At 31.4% G+C, this 6,200-nt stretch overlaps 1 long non-coding RNA gene across 1 annotated transcript; it reads right to left on the reverse strand.

Moving 5' to 3' along the window:
* Positions 1–2,303: 2,303 nt before the first annotated feature.
* LOC112276420 (uncharacterized) lies at positions 2,304–3,618 on the reverse strand. The gene is made up of 2 exons (XR_002968003.3): positions 3,347–3,618; positions 2,304–2,858 (listed from the first exon to the last, which is right to left on the reverse strand). It is a non-coding gene; the product is annotated as an uncharacterized LOC112276420 (long non-coding RNA).
* Positions 3,619–6,200: the final 2,582 nt, after the last annotated feature.

Genomic DNA, 6,200 nt, shown 5'->3' on the forward strand with positions numbered 1-6,200 from the left:
GCCATATAGTTAGCTTGGTCTTCAAGCTAACAACATGTATGGCATATGGTCAACTTATTGACCACTTTTTTAATCCAAAAAGTCAATTATAGACACCTATAAAATCAAAGCAACATCTTTGAAGCTTCTAGAAAGCTTCTATAATAGATATTATAGAATTAACTTATTTTTACCTATTTCTACTTACTTCTACCTATTTATACAAGTAATTATTGACTTACATGTGTATTTCCATGACAATTGGATTCAAAGTTTTACAACAAAGATAAACAATTGTTCAAAAAAAGTGTACACAAGTAAGACTACTTAAGTTGTGTAAAGAAGCATGTCCAAAGTATAATATTCTAAACATGTTTTTTTATTGGAGTCACCAAAATTGAGTGCAAAAATTGCCAACACATGATTGTAAAAGAAAATAATATTGAATTAAATAAAGAAGGATGTAATGTTGATTAGGATGTAGAATTTTTCTTCAAAGCTTTAAATTTTATGAAGAATGTGGATACAAATTTGGTGCTTTGTAGAAGGATTTGATTTAATTTGATGATAGTTCATATATGGTATTTGCCATCATATATAATAAAGACCTATTTTAGTGGTGGTTTTTATGACCACACTATTATGATTATTACATTTGTTTTAGTTGTAAACTACTTAGATACATAATGCTAGCAAAAAATATTTTATGTTTTATGATTTGGAAAATATATTGAAGAGAAATCTTACAATATTTTTAATAAATTACGTGTAATTTAGATATTTAATAAAAATAAAATAAACTAAAATTTAGCCAATCTATATTTAATTTCTTGTAAAAAGTAATAATCAATAATGAATTCTTGTTTATAAAATATCTGTGTTTGAGAAAAAATCAATGAGTAAATTTTTTAAGTTTCAAAAATTCTTTCTGGAAACAAAAATATCATGTACATGTATGTGTGCCGTTGTGTATGGCAACAGAAAATTAATTTTTAAGCAAGAGTGATAGTTGAAAATTGGGATTGAGAGGCAGCCCTGAATAAACTTCCGCATCCATGTGTATGTGGATCAGTGTGGGCCCAATGAGGGGGTAGAATATGGACCCGTGCGGGCCCAATCAGGAATGGGTTCTGAGTTCCCAACCTGCCGCCCTCCAAACTGCCCGAACCCTGGTTCTCTTCCGTTCCCACCCTACGTTCCCAATAAATCCTGTAACGGCCAGGATTCAATCTGAAAATCTGACGGCCCAGCTGTCTCGAGCCAGTCGATTGAACATGGGGGTTTCTACGACACGATTCTACGAGGCTGTGCAATACGATGCGATCGGGCACGGAATTGAAGAACACGCTGCAATCACCGACATGGAAGCGCAGCATAGGGGTGGAACGGGCAGAGGACTCAGTCTATCTCTAATAATGCCACGGCATCCGAGCCGCTGCGAATCTGGTAAGTGGAGCGAATCTCCAGGGTGGCAGGTCGATTGCAGCGATGGCGTCGGAGGGGGGACAAGGCCAGCCGATTCCTCGCGAGTTCTTTCCTGAGGCAGAGAAATGAAAAATAATTCATTGAAAGCAGTGCTAGATGTAAAGGTTCTGAATCCCATTCGTTCCTTCGGAGGCGTGAGTCATGAGGTAGAGGAACATTCTCCGAGAAAGTTGTGCTATTCATTCCTCTTAAACGAAGTCAACCAGTTGCTACTGAAATCGCACTGCTCCATCAAGCTTGAGTGATTTGATAAGGAAATCCTTGGACCACTGCAAAGCTTTGTGTGGGAATTTATTGAGGCATGCGTGTCATCACCTCTTCTCTAAGGATGTCTGTCATGATTATCTCTGTTTTACAGTAGCAGTCAAGTTAGCGAAAATTTGTAAAATAAAAGATATAATGTACCGAATCCAAAAGTAAAATAAATTTGCTTACGAATTTTTCCTCATTATACTTAATGTTTCATTTGTATTCAAATCCAATAGGATTTTATATTTACAGTTATTCAGAAAGAGCATTTATAGATGCAACAATACATACCAGATTTATGATTGATCGTTGAAATTTTGTATCAACAACCATTGATTTAAAGGCTTGAAGTCCAACTAGGATTTGATTGAAAAATAAAAACACAATAAATATTGTGCAACACAAGGTCGAAACAATTCTATAGGCTTAAACAATAAACACAACTAGATATCTTCTGTTATTTTGGATAGAGAAATTGTTACAAAATTTATATTAGAAACATTGACCAAGGTAATCTTCTGTATCAATTTACTAGGAACGCTGTTGTCCTTATTTTTTTCACGTAAAAAATAGAAAAAAATCGAAGAATCTTATACACAAAATCTTCAATTTCTTTTTCAAAGGATTTAAATACAAAATCAGAGTACCAAATCTGCTTGCAATCTTAATTACTGGAGGTCAAGCAAGATGCGAGCGGCAGCCTGCTCTAGGAAGAAATAACTTGCCTTTCAACAAGTGAAGAATCCAGCTGCAAAGAATAAACTCGCAGCTACATGATAGAAACTATAATCTTTTCTTTACAGTTAACACTTTATTTAAAAAAAAAAGAAAAAACTAAAACATAATCACAAATCTCCGCAGTATGAATGATTTCAGGACTACTCGAATGGCATATAACCGAAAAATGCAGCCCTGCAAACTGTGGATTGGACGAGGCAGAGGTGCGGCTAAGACCAGACCACGGCAGCTTTTGTGATGCTCAATGTTTGTGATGGCCTACAATTCCACACAAGTTGTTCTTGATGCGCCGCAGGTAGAAAAGAGGATTTATGTAATTGATCTTCCTCCTAAGTTTCTGCTTCTGATACGTGACGGGGTGCGTTACGTGGTGCTTCTTCATGTTCCATCGGTGCATAGGGTTGTAGCTGCAGTGTAAAAACACTACTTAGTAAAACAGTCGGACTGAATGCAGTGAAGAGGTACTCAAGTCTTTTTAAGAACACGAACAACAGACTACACCACATCTCGTCTGCAAGCTTCTGCTCGAACATGTCAAAAACATTAGAAAAGAAATGGAGACGACAACACTATCGAGAGGCCGAGAAGAAATGCGGGAAGGAACCTACGATATCTTGATGATCACATTCAGCACAAGAGGTTACACGAGGTTGATTCGTTTTAGGCTATTGAAGCAAGATTCAAGCCCCGCTTGAACAGGCCTATCAGGAGATGAACAGAAACGAGATTTTCGTGATCTCTAGCATCGAACCAACAAACACAACATAGAAGCAGACACTGGAAGGGGGATTACTCCGCCACTGCATGAACTTCTCAAAGGCAGAATTCCTACACGCGCATTCTGCGAGTAAAATAAAAACACACAACGACTTACACCGTGTCACCCATCACTCACCGATTCAATCGCCATCTGAGGTTCCTGCGGGGATGTGTGGCAGCTGCAATGTGCGCATCGGCGCGTCTAAGAGCATCCATCTTGCCTCCTTCCCTCCGATCACTTCCCAGTTGCTTTCACCAACATTCTCCAAATGCCAAACACGAGACTTGTAATCCCTCGTGAACCCTAAACCTTCGCCACAAATCGAACGAAGACTCCAAAATTGACATCACCACATCAAAGCGCCCCAGTCCCAATCCAAAGCGATGTCAATTCCTCAGAGCAAAAAAACAACACACAAATGCGGAATCTGCCTCATCACCGTGGGTTCTCACAGTCTGCGAGGCTGGCACACCAGGCTCCGCCCACAAATATCTGCCACGCGTGTCCACACGGTGTATTAGTGGCCAAAGGTGGTCGGTCATTGGTCACAGCTGTTCCTCGATGTCGGTGGCTGCCAGGTCGGCGTCCCGCTGTGGATTACAGCTTTGGGAGCACCGTAAGGGTAAATACATATTACCGTGCTCGTGTGGCGGGGTAACAAGCGGTGCTTGTGGTTCTTTTGGATATGCCAATAACACTTAAATTAGTTCTTCACACTTTTTTTAAAAAATTGAGTATCTTTAAAACAACTATAAATTTACATAGGTATATTTTCTTTAAAAACCTCAAATAAAACTAATTATGTATTTGAGCATGATCTTTACAATATTTTACTCGAGTATGACTAAAACTCAAGTCATATCTAGTATTGTTATCAAAACAAATTATACATTTTTAAATTAAAAAAATTACTTCTTTTTTTATTTTCTATTTTTTATTTTTATAAAATATAAATGAATTTCAGAATTTAAAGTATTTTTTAAAATTAAAAATTAAGTAGTTAAGATATACTCTCCTAAATAAATATAATTAAAAGTTGTCAATTTTATTTGGATGATCCTACTAGATCTCTTATGAATTTATGAGTAAATCTATGATTATAATAACATGGACAAAGATTTATTTATTTATTTATTTATTTATTTTTTCTTTACCAATGTCGATTACTACAATTAACCATATAAAATAACTTCCAAGAATGTTTCTATTAAAAAAAAAAACATAAAAAACATAAAAAAAAACATAAACAAAAAATAAACAAAAAAATAGATATTCTGAAACAAATAAGCCACCCATTGTTTTGCATTTCTAATGTCATGGGCACTTACTAAATGGGGATGTGTATCAACAATGTGCATTTAACTTTACTATAAATATATATACAATAAAATATAATATTTTATGTTTTAAATAGATGTTCTAAAATCAGAATATTTTAATTTTATTTTTTTTCTATTTATATAAAATATTAAAAAATATATAAATTTGATTGATGTTGTTTTATTCTAAATAGTTTTTTTGAAAATTAAAAACTATTTGTATTTACATATATACATATTTTATATTTACACACATTATATTTAAAATTTTATTTAAAAAAAATTAAATATTATTTTGAAAAATATTTCAATACACTATTTTTGATTTTTGTAATTGTACATTTTTATAAGATTTTAAATTTATCTCATATTATCAATGAGGTAATTAAAATTGAATTATATCCTGACAATTATAAAAAAGTAATATAACTAAAAATAAATATGTTAAGAAATTATTATGTCAAGATCTATATATATATATATATATATAATAGAACAATTTCTGTATGTAATGGCAAAGCTTAATTATATATGTAATGGATTATAACATAACAAGTCATTGCTGATACTGAAACAATTGTTATATATATATATATATATATAGTCAAACAACCATCTCTGCCATAAAATTAGAACAAAATAACATGTTTGTTTCCCTTACATTTTATATTAAATAAGAAATTATTTTGAAAGATTTAAAATCACCAACTCAATGTAATGATTTTTGTTGATTTCAAATAAAACAAAGAAAACAAAATTGTCTTTGAAGATAGCTGGGTATACCAGGGGCACACAGACCATACTAGTATTTTTGTAACAACGTGATGTGTTTTTTTTCAATAATGTTTTAATACACAATATTTTATTATTATTTATTATTTTATGAACCTTTAACATATTTTTAAAAGAACATATGATGAAATTCTTAGTTAAGTTTTACAAAATATTTACAAAAGAGTCTTGTACAATGTTAAAATATTTTTATACCATTATTTATAAACATTTCTTAAAAAAATGCACCATTTTCTTAGAATCAAAATTTAACATTGAAAAGAAGAGACAAATCATTTTTGATTACAATATGTTACAATAAATCTAAATTTGATACATTATATTTTAATTTTATATTTAAATTTATATGTATATATATATATATATTAAATATGAAATTAAAGAAAATCTAAAATAGAATAATTTTTTACATGCACCTTCATCATTATAATTGCATATATAAAACTAAAGAGTATTATAATATTAGATAATTTATAAATTAAATATTATATATTTTTTCAAATCTCATATAGTTTAAAGGTCTCTTAAAAAAACATATTTTTATCTTATACTTAAAAAAATTGATATTAATAAAAAAAAGTTCTACTAAGACCTTGAAAATTTATAGTTTTTTGAAATGAGAGAAAAAAAATAGCTATTTGGATTTAATACAATTTTAGTCTCATCTATCTAATGACTTAAATAAGATAGACTTAAGTAATGTTTGGTACATAGGAAGTAGATAGAAATTATAAACAATAGTAGAAGAAGAAGAAAATAAATAAATAATCAAAATAAAGATAAAAAAATTGATGTGTTTTTTTTAAAAAAATAAATAAAGATAAAAAGTCATAGTTGGAGTTGTATTTGGCAACAATGCTTGGTAAAATAGCAATGGA

Source organism: Physcomitrium patens, chromosome 24, assembly GCF_059467195.1.
Source record: "Physcomitrium patens ecotype Gransden chromosome 24, ASM5946719v1, whole genome shotgun sequence".
NCBI classification, from domain to species: domain Eukaryota; kingdom Viridiplantae; phylum Streptophyta; class Bryopsida; order Funariales; family Funariaceae; genus Physcomitrium; species Physcomitrium patens.